Source organism: Pantherophis guttatus, chromosome 1 (assembly GCF_059756535.1).
Source record: "Pantherophis guttatus breed Tessera chromosome 1, ASM5975653v1, whole genome shotgun sequence".
NCBI classification, from domain to species: Eukaryota; Metazoa; Chordata; class Lepidosauria; order Squamata; family Colubridae; genus Pantherophis; species Pantherophis guttatus.
This window is the reverse complement of record NC_142063.1, coordinates 293,589,305-293,613,045: the sequence shown is the minus strand read 5'-3', so window position 1 is coordinate 293,613,045 and position 23,741 is coordinate 293,589,305. Positions and strand designations below refer to the sequence as shown.

Here is a 23,741-nt window from a genome sequence, read left to right as displayed (position 1 = left end):
TGCAGCTTTTCCTCTTAATTCATTTTTTCTGTGGTGGAACAGTATTGTGCAGCAACACTTTGCTCTTTTACTTTATTTCTTATTACATGACTTTAAACTGTACCTGTACTCATTTTTATTCATTATACAGTATTGCCTAATGGGAAGATACAAAATGTGTAGCCTTCTTGCTACTATTGCACCATCTCCCATAATTCCTGGTAGCCATACTGATGGAGAGTGATGGAAATTGGAATCATCTTGAAAGTCACAAGACACATTACTGTCTTGTTGGGTTAATTAATTTTTGAAACGTTCAGTAAATTGTCTCTTTACTGAAGTTGTTGGGATTATACAGGTAGTCCTTGACTTACTATCAAAGTTATGACAGATCTAAAAGAGTACGTAAAAGACCTGGCACAGTTGGGCTCTCTCCAGGGTCAAGTGATTGTATTTTGTACATCCAGCAACTGGCCTGCATTTATGGCCAACTGAAGTGTATTGCAGTCACATAATCACAACTTATGACTTTTTGCCTGAAATAGGCGTTTACTTTCGGTTTCCAGCAAAAAACATCCATTGCAGAGAAAGGATTTCTTAATGACCGCAGTTTTCGCTTAACAACTACAGAATTTGTGTTAAGTTCACTTAACAGCTACTGCAAAAAAGGTTGAAAAATCAGGCATGGTCACATGATGACCCATGTAATGACTGGCATGATTTACAACAGTAATTCCATGCTCAGTTATTTGCAAATGAAAAACTATGACTGAAATTCTGTATTAGAGCTAATTCTACTGATCTGAGTGGGATTTATTTCTAAAATCTGAAAAAGCACAATATATAATTAATTCCTGCTGTAAGGATATATAGTTTTATTAGTATTACCTATTTAAGTGTATATTTATATATGTGCTATGCTATTTATGTATTGTATAAGTGTAGATATATTTATAACCGCATAATATGCATCTGTGTGGTACTGCTTCTCCAAATGAATCCACACCTCTTATTTTTGTATCAGTTATATGCTAAGAATTTTGATTAACCCAACAAGACAGTAATGCCCTTCATGCTGTGGGAAATGTAATTGTTTATCTGTCATTCCATGTGCTAGTCTTTGGAACTTATCCATCTACCTGCATACAAGAATAAAATGTAGATTTTTAACTTGCTAATAGGTTTGCCTAATTACTTACTCTGCCTTGAATATTTAAGTTTCTACGCTGTTGAAACTGAAGTAGAATTATATAATGTGCACACCAAAATTACTGGCAGGAATAAACCATAATGAATTTTGAATATGGGATTAGCTCAATATCTATTCACATAGTCCATAGTCATAGTCACCTGGTTAAACAAATAGTCAATAGAGGAGGTAATATGAGTTTTGTAATGGACAAATGAGACAATAAGTATATGCAGGTATTATATGTAATGTACTGTTGGTCTATGCACTTTTTATATGATGCTTGTTCTATACTACAACAACATTCATTTTATAATCAAAAGTGTGTGATTTTAAGTATATATATATATGTGTGTATGTGTGTGTGTATGTGTGTTTTTCTATCAAGACATCTGGTCTCGATATATAAAGGATATATATGAGGAACCTGATAACTTTAGGAGATGATATTTGAGTAAATAAAACAACATAATGTGTAATATATACTATCGTTATTACTTTACAATGTTCTAATCCACACTGGATTTTTCAACCAAGAGCCTGGTAGAACTTGAAAGAGGACTCCCAAAGGTGTTTTTTCAAGAGGTGATTGGACTTTCTTGTTTTTCTTTGAAGATGGTTAGCTTCTTCAGCTCTGACTGGATGGTGGGGAATGGAAGGATTTATATTCCTTGCAGACAGCTGGTCTTCTGTCCAGCTGTCTGCAACGAATATAAATCCTTCCATTCTCTACCATCCAGTCAGAGCTGAAGAGCTTCTTGGGTGAGAAGTGAAATGTCTTTAAAGAACAAGAAACTCCAGTCGCACCTTTGGGATAACCATGATCTGGATGACTAAGAATCTCCATAGACATTTGGAAGGACATTTGATAAATACATGGGGTCTTAACACATTTTTATCAGAAACATAAAAAATCATGTTCTCTACCCTTGATGATCAAGGTAGATATGGAAATGTATACTTTTTAAGTTTTTGTTTGTTTTTAAGTCTTAATAGCTGATATGGTGGCTATAGTGGAAGATGAGTCTAAATATGGTAAACATGCTAGAACAATATTTAACATTTCCCCTTTGTATTGGTTTTTTTCAATTCCCAATCAGTATCTTCATGAAGAAACTAATATGGTATTCAATTTAAATAGGAAAGACAAGCAAGTTTAATAGCCTCTCATCCTGCCCTATTGTCCTGATTGAAATTGCCTTGCCCCATTCAGGGCCGGATTTAGATGAAAAGAGGCCCTAGGCTATTCCACTTATGAGGCCCTTTCACCTATAGTGAAAGTGTAATTTTAATTTTGCTAACAATTTGAATGTAGGCCCCTCTTTATCTTGAGGCCCTAGGCTGAAGCCTAGTTAGCCTATAGGAAAATCCGGCCCTGGCCCCATTTATTTGTTTGTTTATTCCTTTAATTTATATGCTTCCTGTCTCCTTATCCTGAGTGACTCTAGGCAGCAACTTACAATAACTTTATTGCTATAATTAACAACTCTTGAAGACCAAATAAATTGGACTCCAGTATTTTCTTGAATTTGGCTTCTTATCAGTGGATGTAGGCCGCAATAAATTTGATACCATTCTTTCCTGGATTTTTTCCACCCATCTTAAATAACAATATATTATATCATTTATTATCAACTATATAAGATTTTTTAAATGCTGAGATCATACTAAATCTTAGAAACATACACATTACAAAATCCACAGCTTCTTTCTAATGAGGTAAATATTTAATATTTACTAGGTGTGACTTGTCCAGGTCTTTTATATAGTATGTTAACTGGGAATGAACTAAAAGTAGCCCCTTTCTTTAGCTATCAGCTGAGTTGTTTTGCTACTTTAATTCAGTGATTTGCTTTTCTTTTATCCTACTTTATCCTCTTGTGCAGCTACATATGAGTTTGTAAAGTTGTTGTTGTTCTTTGAACCAAGACTGTGCTTGTTTGTAATTTATTTCAGCGAGTTTCTAAGATATTGCTTCTTGGAATATCAATAATTATATGTATCCAGGCAATGTTTTACAATTGCATAGCAAGCATAGTTCTATTTATAGTTTCATGCACATTTCTTCAACTTTTCTCTGATCCATTTTTTAAAAAGTTTTCTTGAATTTCTGAAAAGGGTTCATTATCTTGGGAGTCTTTATTCATCTTTTATTCATGTTTTAAATAACATTTATTTCTCACAATTCCAACAGTTGCCATGCCTATGCACATAATAGTGCACAAAGTAATTTATTTGTGGATCGAGTAAATAGGAAGTGTGGTAGCTCTGTAGGGCAGTGACTTAACTACTGGAAGAAGGAGCAATCATGTTCAACTCTTGCATACTGGGCAAATTCCGGACCTCTGTCCCTGAAGGATTCTTAAAATGACACTTAAGTTTGTAAAAATCGTGTGTCCAGTATGACAGCGTTGGAAGGCAGTGGTGTGAGTTAAATATTTGGTAAACTTGCTGGACGCGGCTGTGTGTGTTTGTGTGCAAGTTGAACCCTGTGATGCGTGTCTTGCCCTCATATTTTATGGAGGAAACAAATGATGGCAATCTCTATGGAGACCCGAAGATCAGGGCTCTTTTCGCTGTTCTCTGCAACAAGAGTCGATTTGGCTGAAGTGCTTCTCTTTCTACGGAAGACAGCTGAATATGTGTGTGTAACTTATCCGAAAAAGACAGCGTGCCAGAGGCGCCCCCGCCAAACGAAGCGGTTTACCATAGCCCTCAATAACGAAAGCTCGCTGCCCATTTGAGTTTGGCACTTTTCAGAAGTAGGAGCGGTTTGAAGCTCGTTTTTCACTACTTATCCGTGCCCGTAAAACCTGATTTCTCGCCGGCTACTGATTCCAGCCCTTAAATCGGGTCTTTTTCTCCGACCCGGTCTCCAAAAAAAAAAAAAAAAAAAAAGCGATCGCTTTGATGAAGCAAGAGTTGCAGTTCAGGAAAGAAAGAGAAATACGCCAGGATTAGGAAGGATGCGCGGAGAAATGAGCAAAGATTAAGCGAGTGAAATCGGAGAGGTTGGTCATACCTGTCCAGGAGAGATTGGTGCACCTTGACTATCCAATTGCTTCGGAAAAAACTCTAGCCATGAAGACGCGCAGACTTGAAAATTGCTCTAGAAATAATTCCTTCCTCCTGGTCAAGATGTTTTAAGGCGTCTCTCTTGTCCCCGCCTGCGGCGCGTAACTGAAAAAAGCGAGCAAATTCTATTGTCGGCTGGATCTGTAACTTTATTATTACTGCTATTATTTTTCAACTGTTCAGCCGCCGCGATCGTTACTCGTCTCTTCCAACATCACCCTTGTCATTGGCTGTTTCTTCAGTGTTTGTTGAATGTGCGGGAGCGAGAGTAGGGAGGGGAGGGGGTCGGAAAGCAGGAAGGAAGTTGTGAGCCTGTCTGGGGTTGAACTCAGCGGAACAAGTTTCTTTTCTTTCTTTTTTCTTTTTTTCCTATTGCTTGGCAGGACTGATGGAGGGAAACATTAAAAAAAAAAGTTTCCATTGTTAGCGAGCTCAGAACAAAATCTGCTCCACCCTTTGTGGGTTAAAGATACATCGTCCATTTTTTTTTCCACTCCTTGTTCCTCCTTACTATGTATAACTTGCTTCAGCTATTTAAAACCTTTTAAATGCTCCAGCTTTTTCAGGAACAAGATGAGATGCTGGGGTTACTGCTCTGCAGACCGGATCTCCCTTCCAAAGGCCTTCAGAGAGCAAGTGAAAAACTGTGACCCATGTGAGATCATGGATATTTTTCAGGTATAGTGACTATATATCTGTAAATCTGTTAAGAGCCTAAGGTTTCCCTTTAGTTTTATCTTAACTTTTCAGACTAATTTTAATTATTATGAGAGAGGTATAGTCATAGTGTTACACATTTAAAAAAAAGGGAAAGTGGCCCTTTAAGAATATGTCAACTCTCTTTAAACCAGTCAAATACCTGGGGGCTGAAGGAGACTCCAAATATGTTTTATCACAGTACTGAATGAAACCAAACACTGGGGAGGCCAGTTTCCTCCCTTAGCCCAACCTAATTCACTGGGTTCTCATTCTGGGGTAAAACAGGAGAATGAAGTGTTATGTATCCCACCATGAGGTCCTACACAAAAGGCAAGGTCTAAGCGAAAGAAAGAAAGAAAGAAAGAAAGAAAGAAAGAAAGAAAGAAAGAAAGAAAGAAAGAAAGAAAGAAAGAAAGAAAGAAGTTTCTAGATATTCCCCTGTTCGGTCTGCAGTTGGAACTCTACAATTACCTCAACAAAAGGAACTTTTCACATTTGAATTATTATTAATTTAAAAACCAGAGATCTTAAAATCCTATCTGTATGGGTCACTTCAGGTCAAATATGCTTAGGGCAGAAGAGGCTAGTGTGACATATACTTTTGTTTAGGGAGTCTTAAGTAATGGAAGCTTGCCCCACAATATATATTTCTGATTCTTCTGTTAGAAACGATTCCACCTTCCTATTTCAAAGAAAGAAAAGAGATATTAGAAACCCCTTTCATCAGCTTTGCTTAGAAAAAACTTCCATTTGACCTGGAATGATCTCCATATGGCATTTAATTTTTATGGATCTCCCAAAAAGGTATAAATCAAATCAGAAAATGTTGGGGAAATCGTATACACACATGTGCAACGTGGCATACATTAACCTAAAATAATCCCAAACCTAAAATCAAGTCTCCATTAAAAAGAAATAGGAAAGATGCCCTGTATCTCCAGGTTACTAAATAAAATGTGGTCATGTTTATCTATCTCTGAATATCTGAACTGGTAAGTAAAACATTGGTCTATGACACATTATAGTAACATGAGGGGGAACTATAAAATCAGAGCAATGAGAAATTGCTATATATCTTTAAAGATTCTTAGATTAGGTGGATAATTGTTACTGATTCAGATTCCCATAGCCACAAGGGCAAAGTCCCTTACATTTAATACCCTTATGGGGAAGAAACTATATTTTGCAATGAAGCCTAATCTGTAATGAGCAACTGTTATATCAAAGAGCTAATCCATTGATTTTAGAGATTTTTTTTTTAAAAAAACAAAGGTTAAAATAATTTGGAGTCAGTGACATTCAACTGGTGATTTACTTGCATTTATTTTCAGCAAAATTGTGTCAATTTAAGGCAGGCATTATTAATATATGTGCTCCCACTCCCACTCACCTATTCTTATATGTATTTACTTATTTGTTTGGCTTATGGGTTTACAACATAATTTGGATTAAAATATACAACCATGTAACACTCAGAAACTAAAACCAAAACCATGCAATATAAAGTATCAGTAAATTCTGGGAATCAGCCATATCAAAAATAATGTTAAAAGTAATTATACATCCAGAGGGACAGTGTGTCAGTTATAACTTGAAACTGCTGGAGTAAAAGACATTTGAAGGGATAGACTGCTGGAGTAAAACACATTTGAAGGGATGGAGAATCTGCAGTCCTCCAAGTGCACTTGGAGGACTGCAGATTCTCTATCCCTTCAAATAGCCTGTAATGTTTTGTCTTCAAGGTGCTACAAGCTGCACTTCTTTGATATACACATACTTACATATACTGTATGTGTACACACACACACACACTTCACATCACTTTAATGTATTGATTGGGGGAGGCGTTCTATTATACCTAAATTGTTGGTTAAATCAGAATGTGTCAGCCATAATACCATTATGCCTCATTTCACATCACCTGCATAGTGACAAATACAATTGAAATTATATTTGAAATCCATTGCCAGACACTAGGTTTTGAACATTTCTTATTTAATAAATTCATGATTGAAACCTCGTCTCTTTTCAAAGTGCAGTTAGATGATTGATCATCCGGAACTCAGAAATTTACCACCATTATAACTAGTTTGGCATACAGGTTATGCATTAGGGAAATGAATTGTAACCGGCGAAATTTGTGCCATGAAGTCTATCCTGAATGTCATGTGATATACTGTTGTTTTTTTACATGTTTTCTCTTTGGAGTAGGATCTGCAATGACTAGCAAGCCGCTCTTTGCAGGATCAGAACCACATTAAGCACAGTTACGGTGTTTTTCTTGAAACATTGCCTTTCTGTTGAAACTGTCTTTCAGGCCCACATTTCCAGTGCAGTTTACATTAGCTGATAAGATCCAGGAAAACAGTTTGCATCAAAAAAGGCAATGCCAAAAACAATCAGACCTGACATTTTAAAAATATCCAAATGAAAGAGCCTGGGGAATATGCATACTGAGCAATATCTGTCTGTCATAAATCAACATCCTCCTGCTTGCTCTTGGAGTGCAATCTGTTATGTGCAGTCACTTCTGAATAACCATATGGGTATTGCCAATCTACGTTTTAGAGGGTGTTCAACTCTATTGCTTCAAAAATGATAAAGGTGAAAAGCAACACATTAGTTTTAGAGGCTCTGTGTATGCAACTGTACGTAGAGCTGAACAGAGGGGGGGAAAAGATTGAAGATAATATTATTTATTAATCAAATTTTTATGTCACCCATCTTCTCCCAAAGGGGTCTCTGGGCAACACACAACAATAAATAAAAAAGCCAATAAAAATAAATTAAAATCTTCGCATAAGAATAAGCACACAGAACAAAGCAGTGGAGAAATTGAGGTGAAGTCATTGTCCACTTATATAGAAAGGACACTGTTTAGTAGTTAGAACAGAATCCAACATTAGTCACAATCACGAAGGTCACATATTATCATTACTTGCGATTTTTTCTCTCAGCAAACCTACCTCATGAGGTTTTGATGAGAATAACAAATTGAACAGAGGAACCCTTAATCTCTTTAAAGGAAGGATATGCTAAAAATATAAGAATAAAATATTTACTTAACAGTTATCCTGTCTCTATTTCCATTTTGGGTTCTGTGTGCATGCACGCATGCCCTTTGATGTAAAGGTTCATTCACACAACAGACCCTGCATCATTAGAACTAGCAGATCTGGACTGCAAAACTCGTAAAGAACCCTGAATGGCAGAACAAAAAATAAAGAAGTACAGTAAAGATAGTCCTCGAATTACAACTGGTTGCTTAGCAACCGTTCGAAGTTACACAGACCCACCTGCCCCAAAGGTACTTAAGATCCAATTCTGAAGTTCTGATGGCTGCCTCCCGCCCCCCAGTCACATGACTGCATGTTGGGCACTAAGTGACCAGCTCACATTTACAGCCACAGTTACATGATCATGTTTTACAACATTTTTGCTGAAAAGTAGCAGTTACTTCTAGTTTTTGGCAAAAAAACAACAACACCTTATAGCGAACCATGGATTTGTTTTATGACTGCAGCATTTACTTTACAATTGATGCAAAAAAACTCATAAAATTGGGTCAGTCATATGGGTGATCTGCTTTACAACTACCATGATTTATGACATAATGGGCAGGTTCCATTGATGAAAGTCGAGGACTACTTGTACTATATATAGTTCACGCCATGTAGTGGCTGTCTGGAGTTTTGCAGCCATAATCTGAAAGCACTATGCATAATTAGCAGGCAACAGATTATACTGGAAACATAAAAACAGGAAATACGAGACGTGCTCAGTCTCTGCTTATGTGTAATTTCCAAGAGATCCTCCTCAGTACAAGCCTTATATCCAGGGAATTTGCTTGTCTATATCTGTGATTGAGCATTCTGTGAAAAAGCTATTTAGATGTATAGATGTTCTGTTTTCATTCAACCATGCATTCTTTATTTAGATGATTGAATCTTAATATGACATTTTTAAACTTGTGATGGTATTTGTGTGGGACAGCACGTCTAATCTTTATTATCCCAACATATAGTGGATTTCACAGTTGAAAGATGAAAACTTTGCTGTAAGTGAAATATTATAGGAAAAGAAATTACGGCAGCTGTTTTTTTCTCCAAGGATGTTGTGTGCCCATGTAGCTGGTTGGAAACAAAACAAAGAGCAAGCAGATAGTCTTGGAGAGAAAGAGTTTTCCATCACTTTTCAGTATTTTAGTTGTTATCCGCTCTGGACTACAGAGGCGAAGCAATTATATTATAAAATAACTACCGTAATTTTCAGAAGCATTTTTAAAAGCCAATATTGCATTACCCAAACATGCAACATGCAAATTACATATGTAATTTTGCCATCCTAATACATGTTCACTTGGCGTAAAACCACTGAGTTGAAAAGGACTTGCAGTTTGGAAATGTCTGTATACTAATACTAATCTAATCAGAATAAAGCTGGACGGGACCTTGGAGGTCTTCTAGTCCAGCCCCCTGCTCAAGCATGAGACCCTATACATTTCAAGCAAATGGCTGCCCAATCTCTTCTTAAAAACCTCCAGTAATGAAGCACCCACAACTTCTGAAGGCAAGCCGTTCCACTAGTTAATTCTTCTCACTGTTAAGAAGTTTCTCCTTAATTACAGGTTGCTTCTTTCCTTCATTAGTTTCCATCCAATGTTTCTTGGCTTGCCTTCTGGTGCTTTGGAAAATAAGGTGACCCCCATTTCTTTGTGGCAGCCCCTCAAATACTGGAATACTGCTATCATGTCATCCCTAGTTCTTCTTTTCATAATAAACATCTTTTTTTCCTTCTTTTCATAATAAACGTAATTCTTCTTTTCATAATAAACATTATAATACACATTACAATGTTTTGCCAGGATCTTAGTTTAAATAATAGCATGCTTTAATGTACTATTTGTTATTAATTCTGAAATGTATGTATGTATGTATGTATGTATTTATATGTCAGGTTAAAACCAGTTGTACATTTTTTATTTTTTATTTAAAGCACTTAGAATCTTTTCCTTCAATTAGCCAAAATAAAACATTACATCGTAGATAATCTTTGGAGAGGGGCGACATATAAATGTAATTAATTAAATTTAATTAATTAAATAATAGTTTACCATAAGTAAATTAAAATAAATAAATATATCAACTTCATCACTATTACTGTGTAAGACACATTGAACTTTCATCTTTAGAATTGCTATGCCATTGATGCTAATTGCTGGGTGAAGCAAGAGAGAACTGATTGTTCCTGTCCTGCTTGTGAGTTTCTCATAGACATCTGGTTATCCATTTTTGGAAACAGGATGCTGGAATTGAAAATTACATCAAAGTAATGCAAGTGGATTTTTCGTCCTGTAACAGGACTTCCCTTATTCTATCTTTCTCTGTACTTCCTGTATCTCAATCTCTAACCTCTAAGCAGATTTGGGGAGAGCAAGGGAAAAAATGAAAGGCGGGGGTGGGGGTGGGGGGCTGCTGGCTGATCTCCTCTGTGATTGAACAAATCTGCTCCTGCAATCAGAGGAAAAGATGGCAGCTGTTGGAGAATCACAATTAAGACAGGCTGAGGAAGTTTCCTTTGTTAATTTAGCACACTTTTTTCTTAAGATTGTGTTTGGACAGATAATTATTACAGTATAAAAAAGGGAGAGTGGAAGTCTACAATATGTCCCAGAAAATCATTTTCTTCTTTTCCCTTCTTGGGTACTTTTCTTCTCTCCTTCAGCTTATATGTATTTAAATATATATGTATTTTGTGCCATTACTGAAATAATCCACAGCACCTTTTATGGATGACATGAGCTGGAAATTACAGGAAACAGTATGAAAGTTTCCATTGTCTGCAGCTTATTTTGTAGAAAAATAGTAAGGTATTGTGGGCTTGTGAGGGGAAGGAATCACTCTGTAACATAATGGGATGGTGGAAACTTGATATACGCAAGATTTTAAACTGCATTGTGTATTATATATAAATGAATATAATTTGCCATATGTGGTGATGACTTAACAATACAATAAGTTTTTAATTTTATCAATGGGAAAGATCACTCTGAAATCATATGGCAAATATTAATAAGTTTATATATATGTTACTGCTAATTTTGTAAAGCTAAAAACATAAAACTATGAAAATACACTAATTGGTAGTGACAATTTATCATTCTTTTCATAAACAAAGTCTAGCTCATAGGTGTAAAGCAATAGTTATGAGAATCTCTCAAAAAAGGTGATATTTGGAAAGTTATCTTATTTCTTTCCATTATTTCTTATTCTATTAATTTCAGGCACCGATTGACTCCAAAACGAGTCTGGGTAGCTTACAATATAATAAACCACAATAACAAAATACAAAACAAAATCTGTCGCTCAAGACGCTCTGAGATTAAGTTAATTATCTCTCAGAAATATTGGAGAAAGATGATCAAAAGCACATTCTACATGATCCCTGTCTAATGTATTTAATTGTTCCATCTTTGCGCTGTAAATCATCTAGAGACAAGTGATGACAAATGTAATGTAAGAGTAATCATTGGTCACAGTAGATAACAGCATCTCACTGGTCTGGTTGATTTTCGAAAAAAAAGCTAAATAGGAGATCAATAGAAAAGTGTAGGGCTGCAGTTTAGACTGGAAGGCTATTTGAGGGACTGCCTCTTCCCTATTACATCCACCTGAATGGAAAGGCAGGGCATGTTATGGGTCCCATTGATTAGGGCTGTACATCCAATGGGACCATGAAAAAGGGCCTTCTCAGAAGTGGCTCCTTTCTTATAGAAATCATTTCCTCCCCATTACTCTTCTGGAAGACACTAAAAACATGGTTTTGTCAGCAGGCCTAGGGATCACGAATGGAGATGGAGCCAATCAAGTGGCTGATGTTCTGTCCCCGTACCACACACGGACCCCCACTGATGGCCCGGAGTTAAAAAGCCACACGACAAAACTCTTTGAAGATAAAGTTGGCAGCAACCCAGTGGCTAGCTGCCAATTCAGACTTTACTCACACAAAACAAAGATTAGACTGCAAGCATTCCGATAAAACAATACAAGGATTAATCCAAATGCAGTCCAATAAAGCAGGCAAAGTCCAGTAACGCAGAGATCATGGATTATTTCCAGTTTTTGCTCGTCACAAACTGAACCGGCCACCACACCCACATTTATACCCTGTGGGGTGTGGTCCAATGACTCAGCTAATCTCTGGCACGCCTTCCCCTCTGCTGCGCACGCTTCTCCCTGCGCCTCTGCCAAGGGTCCAGCCAGTACTTATCTTCATCGTCGCTGTCCACCTGTGGCTGCGGGGACGTGTTTGGCTCTGAGCCTATCATTTGGCCTTTGGTGTCCTCCGGAGGCATTGCCAGAGAGGAGGGTCCTGGAGAGGGAGGCCTTGCCAACTCCTCTCCCTCACTCTCAGAGTCTGCATCTGTCGATAGCCCAGGCTCAGGCAACGGAGCCACAACAGCTGATTTAATTGTGGCATTGTTGCCATGGAGGGGTGGAGATGCTTTTTAAAAATGGTTTTTATTCCATGGTGGATTTTTTAAATGTTGTAAGCTGCCCCAAGTTACCTTTATGTAAATTGGATGGCTATATGCATTTGTTTAATAACCAACCAACCAAACAAACAAACAATAAGCTAACTTATTAAACAAACATCCCATCAGATGGCAACAACAGATGAGTTTTGAACTGTACTGCGGCCAGGAAAATTATGTGACAGTGCCCCTATGGTCACCAGGAATCAACTATGACTCAAAAGAGACTTTAACTTGATAGAAACAATAATGCAAGAATAATCTGTTCATGCCAGAGGAAGGAAAGGAAGAAAATATCACTTTAGCTAGTCAAGAATGTGATTTAGGATGAGAACACAGAATGATAAAAACTGTATAGCCTACTCAACTGTATGCTATCATTTCTGTTCTTGATATGCCTGACAGCAATCCCAATATACATAAGCCTACAAGCTAAAGAGAAAAACAGAATTTGAAGAGAAGGTCATCTTCGAAATATATTGTGAAAAGCTACACATTTTGTCTACTTCAATATATATGAGCTAGAAAAACACTAATGGAAACTGACTACTCGTATTCATTTGCGGCAGCTACTTTTCCCATTTTTTATAAATTCCAAACTGGAATCCCCAATTTTTGGATAGTGCAATAAGCAGCAAGAGGGTTGTGTGTGTGCACGACATGATGTTTAATTTTAATCCTTTGTTAGGTTAGAGCAATGTTTCTCAACCTTGGCAACTTTAAGCTGTTTGGACTTCTACTCCCAGAATTCCTCAGACAGCCAGAGAAACATTGGGTTAGACTGAGGAAAGGTTCCAAGAAGGAATTATCACTTGGAGAACCATCATACAATATTCTACTTCAGAACTTTCTAAGCCAATAGATTTTATCATATTCCTTGGCAACCCCACAATGCATTCCCCACATGAGAAGGCAGCTGCAAAATCAACAATGGCCCTGTAGAGAATTCTGACTGCATGTACGCAATAAACCAAGCCACCTTGTGGCTATGTCTAGGTAATTGTTAGATAATAGTTTCTGGATCACATCATGGACCAAATTGTTTTTAGGGAACCTTAAGCCCCTTTTGGAAAGAATGCTTTGTCATAGGTTATTCGCAAAACATTGCTTCTGATTGTCATTCAGACAGAAACATTCCAACTTGTAAGAGATGATTCTTATACTAACAATGAGAATTGGAACCATTATGTAAGCAAAACATAAGGTCAAACTGCCTTGCCAGCTTGAAAAGATTGGTGTCGTCTCAACTGAAACCAAAAGCTGAGGTGGAAGAATTCCAAGGTTAGTGGCTTTTAATCGCTTATAAGTAAGTTCAATTTCTAAATGCAAAATTACTTGCCAAATATTTGAACTAGCGCTTCAGCATTTTCTCTAATGCTTCTTAATCTGAGTCCAAGATAATTGTTTCTTGTTCTTTTCCAGTCATGTTTCTAGGCAAATCTTATAATCAGGAGTCACTGTGAGTGAGTTGAGTGGCCATATAAAATTTCTTAAATAAATAAATAAATCTTAGACCCAGAGATAGACAATTGAAGCAGCCATAAAAATTAGACTTTCAGTGACATGGTTGCAACTGTTCTTTATTTTTTTCACTCAAGCTGAAGAAAATCCTATCCACAGATAATGTTCGCTGGATCCTGCAAAATAGTTACTGGCCAAAAATGGCAGTTTACCATCAAACTGTTGCTAGATGTTACAGAACTCATTGGTTTACCCATGGTTAGTTTCAGACTAGACTGTTCTGGTAAAATGAACATATTTTAAAGGAGCCATGGTTAACAGGACATCCAGGGCTAGGTCTCTGTGTGATGCTGTAAAAAAAACTGGGTGCATTATAGTCAACATCTCTTTCCTGTAAACTAAGTAAAGCTAAAATATTTTATAAACTGAGCTGCTCTTTGCTGATGTGGATGCTTTGTCAGAGACCTTTTGACTACTATACCTAATCATTGTTATGCTTGTACAATTGGTGCATATGGAAAATTTTCTAGGACAACTAATTTGTTTGAAATGGTGTAGGGCTTCCTGCCTCAGAAGTGGGTTGGACTAGAAGACCTCCAAGGTCCCTTCCAACTCTGTTATTCTATTTCTAATGCTAGGATTTATGCTTTTGAAACTAGCCACAGTTACACTGAATATTTGGAGTCCAACAAAAGCACTATACAAGCTAATATACTGGTAGTTTGTCATGGCTTTCATTTCTTTCACAATCTAACAAAGGATTCTGATAAAAGTAAGTTTCAGCTATTTTTTCACAGAAGAATGATCAGTATTTAAGGCTCTCATGGACAGATGACACTATCTTCCACCATCTCTGATGTCTAAACACAGTGATAAATATTCTGATTACTTAATGTAAACATCTGCATCATCACCTTCCTCTTGTCCTACATGGCTACTTAATTGTCACAGCCCTTCTAGGATTAAGCACAACAAAGCAGCTCGTACCTCCAGTTAACATTAATCAGAATTTAAAACCATAATTATTTGTAAGTTTCACGTTTCAGGTAGTGCTAACTTGAAATGATGTATGGCATTTGCAGATTACTCTTAACCACAAAACAGTTGTAGCTAAAGAGGATGCTAAGTAATGAGGCAGCATGTATACTTAGGTTAGCCATTTGGAATGGGTTCACATGTTGTGTCAGCAAGTCTGATGACTTCCATCCCTCTGACAGAATAGAATTGTGAGCTCTTCAACCAATTAGCTTGTCAAGAAACAGAGCTCACAGTGTTGCAGGGCTCAAAAGGTTTTAGTATTTCATTGTGTTACTACCTGCAAAAAATATCTGAAACTTACACAATTCAACAGCCCCCCCTCCTCTCAATAAATATAAAAACTAATAATCTAATCAAAGAAGATTTGAGCGCCCCAGAGAATTTAACATCTGCTTGCGATTCCTTAAAGGAGCTGCGTCTTTTTCTGAGATACCACAGCTGTCCATTAGCCACACAATCTCATGACAAGACATGCTAAATGCGTACTGTGTTTACACTCATAAAGTGACAGCTATACTCATTTTCAGAAAATCGCTGCAAAATAATTTTCTTTTGCAAGAAATTTTTTTCCCTATTGCTCTTCTGCCCCCCCAGGATGGTCTACTATCCAGGGGTGAAATCTAAATTTTTTTGCTACTGGTTTTGTGGGTGTGGCTTAATTAGTGGGCGGGGCTTGGTGGTAAGGTGACTGGGTGGGCGTGGCCAAGTCAATGTCACTTCTTTGCCCTTTTTTAACCTACAAAACACAACACAACACAACTGGCTCACCCACAATGTAAAAGCAGCTGTGCTAGACCCAAAATGGCCCCTGCAACAAGCAGGAACCTCACACAGCCACAAAAAGCCCAAAAAACCAACTTTCACACTTTACACACACATACAGCTTTGTGAGATTTTGTGTGTTTGTGTAGTTAGAGTGAAACACTACAGAAACACACTAAATCTCAGAAAGCTGCACAAATATTATTTTTTTAAATATTTTATTTTATATGAAAACTAAATTTAAAACTTCCTAAACTTTAAATGGCTAGGTCTAAAAAAAGAACAACTAAAAAAAACCGCAATGAACTATTTTTTTTAAAGCTCCCAAAGGGGAAAAAAACTTACCCTTTAAACTATCCCTTAATAGAACAGGGATCTCCAACCTTGGCAACTTTAAGACTTGTGGACTTCAACTCCCAGAATTCCTCAGCCAGCTTTGCTGGGAGTTGAAGTCCACAAGTGCAGATAGAGCTGCTCACCGATGAGCTTGATTGCAGGCAGGGAGATTCAGTTGCTTGCTGATGCAATGGATTGCAGGTATTACAGCAAGTGAAGCAAGGAGGCATTGCGACCAGCAGTTAAGGTAAGCAAGCTGGAGGCTGGGGGGGTGGGGAGAGAAAAAGAAACTTTTTTTCTTTTAAATGGTTCTGACAATCCAAACTGAGTTGCCTGATTAGCGGGCAACTCAGCTGGGATCGTCAGAGCTTGGCTCGTCAGAGCCATTTAAAAGGGAAAAAAGGCTCTGATGATCACGCGGCTCAGCTGGGCATGGGGGGAGGGACCAAGGATTTTTGCTACCGGTTCTCTGAACTGCCCGCCGCCATCGCTACCTACTCGCCCGAGCTGGTCTGAACCGGGAGCATTTCATCCCTGCCCCTGCTACTGTCTCAACTTGAGTTTGGTGGGTCTTTCTTTCCTTTTTTGGGGACTCCTTCCAAAAACTGCTGGACTGTAGAGACTGTCAGCCTGCTGAGGGAGGTAGTCCAGACAAGAAACTCATCCCAAAGTATTAGTTCTAACCTTATCGTAAGATTACATTAACAAAACCATGAAGGTCTGAACGTACGTCTTTCCCCCTCCAACTTTATAGTCCTAAAAACTAGAAAGGGTTCCTTCTAAGTTTGCCATACACACATTCCTTCTGCAGATTCAACTGCTGCTTGTCTGTGTCTAGTTTGCAGCTCTTTCTTCTGTCTCCCAAAGTCATTCCCATAAATCACAGGTAAATCTATGCAAATCTATACAGGTACATCTATGCAAGTTTTTTTAAAGACACATGAATTTTTTTTTGGTATGGCACTCAGTATGCTGATCACTACTGGTACTATTATGGCCAGTTTATGCCATAATCTTTCAATTTCAGTTTCCAGATCTTGATGCTTTGTGATCTTCTCCAATTCTTTGTCATCCATCCTATTATCCGTTGGTATTGCCACATCAATTTATCCACACTTTCTTCTTTTCAACTACAGTTATATCTTGTGTGCTATGAGCCAAAACTATATCAGTCTCTTCAGAAATCCCAAAGTATTTTAAGCTGCTCATTCACCTCCTTTTTCAAATCTAAATGCTCACCAATTTTTCATTCCTGGTACATGATCATTTTTACAGATGTTCCAGTGAATAATTTTGGTGACTGTGTTATGTCCTTTTTTTATAATCAATTTGTACAATCTTTTTGCACAAGGTGAGTATATGATCGGGTTCTTCTGCTTCTTTCCACAATCTGCACCTTGAATCATTTGATGATTTTTCAATTCTGACCTTGATTGCATTTGTTCTAACAGCCTGTTCTTGTGCAACTAAAATCAAGTCTTAAGTTTCTTTTTTAAAATGTTCCAGCTATAAGCTATTGCGAATTTTTATGTTTATCCACTTTCCTCAGTCTTTTGTAAAAATTGACCATGCAATGCCTTTCCTCTCCAGGATCCTATGTGTGTTATTACATTATTCTGATATTCAGTTCTTGTTTCCTGTACATTTAGTATCTTCCAGTTTTTAACCTGCATCAATGCTTATTCTTGGCTATCTTTTATATAATCAGTCAACACATGCTTTTCTTCTTTGATAATTTGTTTAACTTGCCTCCATTTCTGTGAGGCAAGTTTAATCTATCAATAACATTATGAGGATGTAATGCATAGTGAATAGATATCAGTTTTCTTGTTTTTTGACCAAAATTGTCCAGTTCAGTTTATGTCCAGTTAATAATTACAGCAGTACAACATATCACAAGTATGGCACACATATATTTCTTACATCTGATATAAATTTAAGGTTTTAAAAGAGGATTGTCTTTTAACAGATTTTGACCATCAGGATTTACATTAAATGAAAATTTTCTTCCTGCTGCTTTGAGCTGGGATATAGAAATACCCCATAAATAACATTAGTTATTCATATAGTTGATACATATAACATCCTTGACAATGTTGGACAAGGTTTTGAAGAACTGTTTGCTTTTTAATGAGTCAGTCCCATGTGTATTTCTTTGTGCTTCCCAATAAAAACACTAAGAGTTACTTCTGGAAAACATGCATACAACTGATTGACAGAAGCCTAAAATGGGGTCCCACTGTTATATATATATATATGGCCAGGTTGGCTAGGAGTCCTAAGAGCTATGATCCTAACACATTTGGATATCTCCAGAATGAGGGAGGCGGTTTTAAGCAATGTCTGTAGAACACAAGCAGAAAAGTTCTGCTCTGACAACAGCAGGGAGAATGTTAAAGACAGATTAGGGATTTGACTTTTTGGAAATTTTATTTGGGGAAAAAATGTACAAGACCAGCCAATTGCATGACATTTTCTTCTTTTCATTTCAAGTGTAATCCTCCCACATCTACAAGATCCAAAGTTAGGATGAGCTTGCTAATCAAAAGTGGAGGAAATCATGATAGAAAATTAAGCACCAGCAGCACAATGTGGTCCTGGAAAGACCTCCGAGGAACATTATGTACCCTTCTCTTTCCAAACCTTTAATGGAAAAAAATGTCATAAAGGTGCCATCTTTAGAAATGTCATGGGATGCACTGAATGTTCTGAACAGTTATTGTTAAAGACAAAAAAAAGCTTAAAAATGAAATATTCTATATAACTGGAATGCTGGCTTGGGAATAAAATAGTTTTTTCCCCCAGTCTATCCTCTTTCTCCCTTGTATTTTATAAATCTAAGCTATAAATCTAAGAACAAAATGCAATTGCAATTTGTCCACTAAATGCAAAAACAGTAATTGCAGACATTAAATGCCTGACACAAGCTGAATTTAATGCACTCCTGGTACAAGCACAGAAATTTCACAGGACTTTTTAAGTTTGTATCAGTACAGATGAGACCCTCCTAAACCTGCTACTCTCCAGATGGATCCAAGTGATAATTTTCACAATTATCAGCTAGAAAGCATGTGTTTGGAATAGCAAGCATAGGAATATTAAGTTTCATAGTGTTCAAAAGGATGGTCAAAAGACTTTGGTGGTTCTTTGCTTTGTTTTTTCTTCAGAATCTTATCAGAGAATAGAATAGAATAGAATAGAATAGAATAGAATAGAATAGAATAGAATAGAATAGAATAGAACAGAACAATTCTTTATTGGCCAAGTGTGACCTTCTTGGAAAATCTGGCAAGTTTTGGTTTGAACTATTACACTTTTTATGGGGCTACCTTTGAAGACCACTCAGAAGCTGAAGTTCACAGAATGCAACAGCCCACTTACTGATGGGAGAAGCTACCAATGCCACAAACTCCAGAATTGTTAGTCACCAATAGGCGTCTAAGTACAATTCAAAGTGCTGGTTATAATTTATAGAGCATTTATGACTTGGCATCTAGATATCTACAACCCTGCCTAATTCAGGAGAACCGTCCCATCCAATGAATTCAGCCCTCAAACGAGATAAGAGAAGAGAGGGGGAAAGTAAATAATTTTTTATGTTATGTGCCTCTTGTGTGGAACATCTTGATTCCTCCCTTGCTGTCAATTTAGGACAACAGTGTTCCTTTGGAGAGCATCTGAGGTGTGAATTATGAAGAAACTGCTCTCTTGTCAGGGTTGCTTAGATAGAGGTTTTTTGGGTGTGTATGTTAATATTTGTTTTTACAGAATCTATATGTTGTAACCTCTGTATTCTGCAATAATCCGTTTTCACTGCTAGCAGCTTGGCTACTACATTTTCTACCAGTTGTAACTAACAAGTCATCTTCAATGGCAGCGTGCCTAGACTCCGTTGCAATACTGGCTGGACAGCTAACAAAGGTTTCTTAATCACTGTTTAATCACAGTAAGAAAGGAAGCAATAAAACATACCAATCCAGGGACACTAACACGGCCCTTAATTAAAACAGGCTCAAATAGCATCCTAGCTCAACCCCTGGTATTTTAAATACATTAAATTACTGCAAAGCATCAATAAACTTCTAATCACTTACTAAAGAAAGCCAGACTTAAGAACATTCTGTTCCACTATCTTTCTTACCATTGCTGTTCTTATTCTGACTTTTTCAAAGTGACACAACTTTATCATTAAAGGGAGAAAGAAAAAGATGAAATAGTCTGTTACTTTTAAATAATGTTTAATTTCTTCCAGAGAAAGAGAGAGATATGCTTCCATTATTTAACTCAAAATGGATGGTTGCCTAGTCCCGAATGCAGTTGCTTTGGTTACCATTTTGCTGGGCATAACAACAGTTATTCAGCCAGCAAGGAACACCCCACCTACCCCACCCACTCACCCATTGCTTGTCTAATATCCTAAGAAGGAAGCAAAGGCAGATGCCTGCCTCCTGTTCAGACAGACTGTAACTGCACAGGTTGCTCTCCCTTTGGGAACCAACTTGTTCTGCCAACAATGTGTAATGCCTTGTCCTATCTATAAATGGTATGAACTTTGGCAGTTCTGGCCATCTAATTCATTCTGGTAATTCCTGCAGAATTACCCAAAGGGCTTATGCTGGTGATGTTTCTTTGTTTTCAATATTTTTATATTTTTGATGGATAAGCAACATTTCTTACAGTAGTTCCACAGCTACTGGTCCTGGTTCTCAGCCAACAGTCCTGAGTCTTATAGTTCACTTGTCGTCAGATGTCCAGGAACTTCAACATCTAGCACAGTTTTATTGGCCTAAGTGGCAACTGATGTGATATGGGTTTCTGTACTTATGTCTCACTATATTGTTTAAGGGAGAGACATTCTTCATTTGGCTTCTCTGATGAAACGTGTCCAGTTCACTCTAGTGAACACTAAAGACCACATATCTTTTTTTTTATTGAAAAGTTTTACAGAAAAACAAGAATTTTCTTCCCCCCACATATTCCCCCCACCCTTTCCCTCCACTCATCCCCCCTCCCCCCCAGACTTCCCAGAGCAAAATACAAGGTATTTCGTTTAACAATCATAAACTAGATTAACCTACTTATCCTCAGACTACTAACCCCCCCCCCAAAACCTTAACTCCACTATAGATAACATAATACTTCTAATACTTAACGTTCATTCATAAGCTATTTGATATTTTCTTGTCTGAACTTATTTTGAATATAATCAATCCATCTTCTCCATTCCGATACGTATCTTTCTTGTGTATAGTCCTTCAGGTATGCTGAGATTTTTGCCATTTCTGCTAAGTTCGTTACTTTCAGTATCCACTCTTCAATAGTAGGCAAAGAGTCCTTCTTCCAATATTGCGCTACCAACAGCCTAGCTGCTGATATTAAGTTCAAAATCAATTTAGTCTCTGATACTGTACAGTCCGTCGTTATACCCAATAGGAACAATTGAGGAGTAAATTTCAACCTTCTTTTCAGAATATTCTGCATCACCCACCAAATTTTTATCCAAAATGTCTTGATTTTCTTACAGGTCCACCATATTTGATAATCGATTGCATCATTACATTCACATCTCCAACATTTAGCTTGCAAATTCGAGTACATACATGATAATTTTTTAGGATCTAAGTGCCATCTATAATACATTTTATAAAAATTCTCTCTCAAATTTTGTGCTTGCGTAAATTTAACATTTCTGACATAAATCTTTTCCCACGTTTCCACCATCACTGATTCCTGAAAGTTTTGTGCCCATTTTATCATACAATCCTTACTCTTGCCCAGCCACCTGAACTTTTTTCTTGTAGGAAGCTTGTAAAATATCATTTCTGATCCTCCTGGTTGTAAAATAAATCACCACATCTCTTGGCAGCTGTCTTTGTCTTGCCAGCTAGGAATTAACCCTGTAAATTTTATCAATTTGACTTGCCACATCTTCTGGTCTTTCTTTAATTATCTCCGCAATAGCATCAGCACAAATATCTTTTAAATTTTCTTTGCTATTTTCTTTCAGGCCTCTCAATCTCAAAGCAAATTCCATGGATCTGTATTGTAACATTACCAGTTCATTATCCACTTTCTCTGTTTTGGTCATTACATCTCCCATTTTGCTTTCCAAATTTAAATTAGCTTCATTAATTTCTTCCACTTTCCCATCAAGCTGGATAACAAGGTTTGACAATCCTGATACAGCATAAACAATATCATCTCCTATTTCATCATGTTTTTCTGCAACCACTTCTTTAATTGATCTTATATCCTCCTCAACTTTCTTTAATTTCCCTTCCACAAGTACTGTTAAATTATTCATTGCTGTGGCTTGATTATTCATAGCTTCTTTCATTGCTGTTGCTTGATTATTCATGGCTTCTTTCATAAATTCTTTAAAATCATTAAGTGCAGCCTCCTGACTCTGTGAATCAGCCGGAAGTTGTGCTTTCTGTGTCACCACTGACACAACTGGAGAACCTCCCCCTCCTTTAACAACTCCTGGTTTCACTTGTTTAGAAGCCATTTTTCCCCCCTTTAAAAAGATCTTTTTTTCCTTTTTTCCCCTCAAAGCCACAAAGTCCCTTGAACAACTTTAAAATGTTTGTAATTTATAGTCTCTGATTTATCAGGCAGGATAGTTTTTTTCTCCACAAGCTCTCACTTCCCAGCAGTTAATAGGCAGCTAATCCACTGTCCCAGGGCAAAGTTCTCAATAAGCACTTTCGTTTCTGGCTTTCACTTTCAAAACCATAACAAAGACGCCATCTTCAGCCTCCAGCTCAATGAAATTCAGTTTAAAACAAAGTAACTCTGGAGTTAAGCTCTGTACTTATTAAGGCTTGTTCTCCTGTTTCCGCTCTGCCTGCGCTTGTAATCACTCAGACTCACTTTTGACAGCAGGATTGGATCGCGGCTTCTTGCTCTGCTTTCACAGTCGTCCCGACTTCGGAGCTTCTTGGCGGGCTGACTGGGGAGCTCTCACCCTCCAAGCCTCTGGAAATATTCCAGAGGGCTTTCGGGGAGCTCTACTCTCACCCACCGGCTCTCCTCTCCTTCTTTTCCCGAAGGGGAGGTTTTTCAGCCACCAGACAGCCGGTTTGCGCTGTCAAAGCGGCTTTTACGAAGACATAGGGCTGGCGGTCTAAAAAGACCATCCACGAAGCCTGCGGTGCCAACCAGAAGTCCCTGAAGACCACATATCTTATTAGATAAGCAAATTTCCATATTCATGCAATGATTAGTATATATTGATGTCTTTACATCATTCTTCCTTAGCTTGGTGCACTCTAGTGGTATTGTATTTGAATTTCTAACATCCCTAGCCAGCACCAGATTAAATTAGAGAAGACTAGTATAACCATTTTAAGATGATGTACATTGAAGATCAATATATCTGGACAGTACTTAACTACAGAAAATGGTTGTTTGCCAGAATGATGACATTAAACAACTACCTAGAACCGGCTTATTGCCTCTACTTTGAGATTGTGAACAAGCTTCTTGAGAAATACAATTCAAAAACAGTTAACCACTGATCAATGCTGTGAACACTTCTCCCTGATGCTTGCTTTTTTTTAGTTCCAGTGGTCAAAAAGTCAGAATGAGGATTTACATACGTACTATACTAGCAAATAGCTGGCCCTAATTCAAATTATTTTCCATTGGTTAGACGTGTTTGTTTTG

General features: G+C 37.4%; 2 protein-coding genes across 7 annotated transcripts in view; one reads left to right on the top strand and one right to left on the bottom strand.

Moving 5' to 3' along the window:
• Positions 1 to 4,581, bottom strand: part of ITPKB (inositol-trisphosphate 3-kinase B) — a 72,067-nt gene extending 67,486 nt beyond the window's left edge. The window contains exon 1 of the mRNA XM_034427942.2: positions 4,191 to 4,581. The gene's annotated coding sequence lies outside the window, so the exon portion shown is untranslated. The remainder of the gene's footprint in view (positions 1 to 4,190) is intronic.
• The window catches only part of PSEN2 (presenilin 2), a 56,220-nt gene continuing 37,036 nt past the window's right edge, over positions 4,558 to 23,741 (top strand). For 3 of the 6 annotated variants that reach the window (XM_087883141.1, XM_087883135.1, XM_034427944.3), the window contains exon 1: positions 13,344 to 13,757. The gene's annotated coding sequence lies outside the window, so the exon portion shown is untranslated. Of the gene's footprint in view, positions 4,922 to 13,343; positions 13,758 to 23,741 lie in introns of those variants that run through there. The other 3 variants (XM_034427946.3, XM_087883139.1, XM_087883133.1) reach the window with 3 other exon arrangements.